The 555-nt window shown below is 36.6% G+C and overlaps 1 protein-coding gene across 1 annotated transcript in view; it reads left to right on the top strand.

The window, feature by feature from the left end:
* Positions 1-555, top strand: part of NUCB2 (nucleobindin 2) — a 40871-nt gene that overhangs the window by 28239 nt on the left and 12077 nt on the right. The window lies entirely within an intron of this gene.

The following is a 555-nucleotide window of genomic DNA, read 5'->3' as shown; positions in this document are numbered from 1 at the left end:
GTGCATTGAACCTGGACTAGCATCTCGTTTCATACATGACATTTCACATGTTTCAATGCCATTCTCCCAAATCTTCCCACCCATTCGTTCCTGAGTTTCTTTACTCATACATAATCAAATACAAATAAAAGTTCTCATTTTTCCTCTCTTTTTATGCAAACGATATATACAATATACATTTTCTGCCATGTATTTTTCCTTTAATAATATATTTTGGAGATCTTTCTGTATTAATATGCAGAGACCATCTTTTTTTTTTTTTAGCAGCTGCATATATTTCCATTATATAGATATATCATAATTTATTTACCAGAACCCTGTTGATGGATATTTGGGACATGGGGAAAGGGGAGGAGAGGGTGAGATGTATGGAAAGAGTAACATGGAAACTTACATTACCATAAGTAAAATAGATAGCCAATGGGAATTTGCTGTGTGGCTCAGGAAAGTCAAACAGGGGCTCTGTATCAACCTAGAGAGGTGGGATGGGGAGGGAGACGGGAGGGAGGTTCAAAAGGGAGGGAATATATATATATACCTATGGCTGATTCATGA

The sequence above is a fragment of the Bison bison genome, unplaced genomic scaffold (genome assembly GCF_000754665.1).
Source record: "Bison bison bison isolate TAMUID 2011002044 unplaced genomic scaffold, Bison_UMD1.0 scf7180017864518, whole genome shotgun sequence".
Lineage (NCBI taxonomy): Eukaryota > Metazoa > Chordata > Mammalia > Artiodactyla > Bovidae > Bison > Bison bison.
This window is presented reverse-complemented; position numbering and strand designations above follow the sequence as displayed.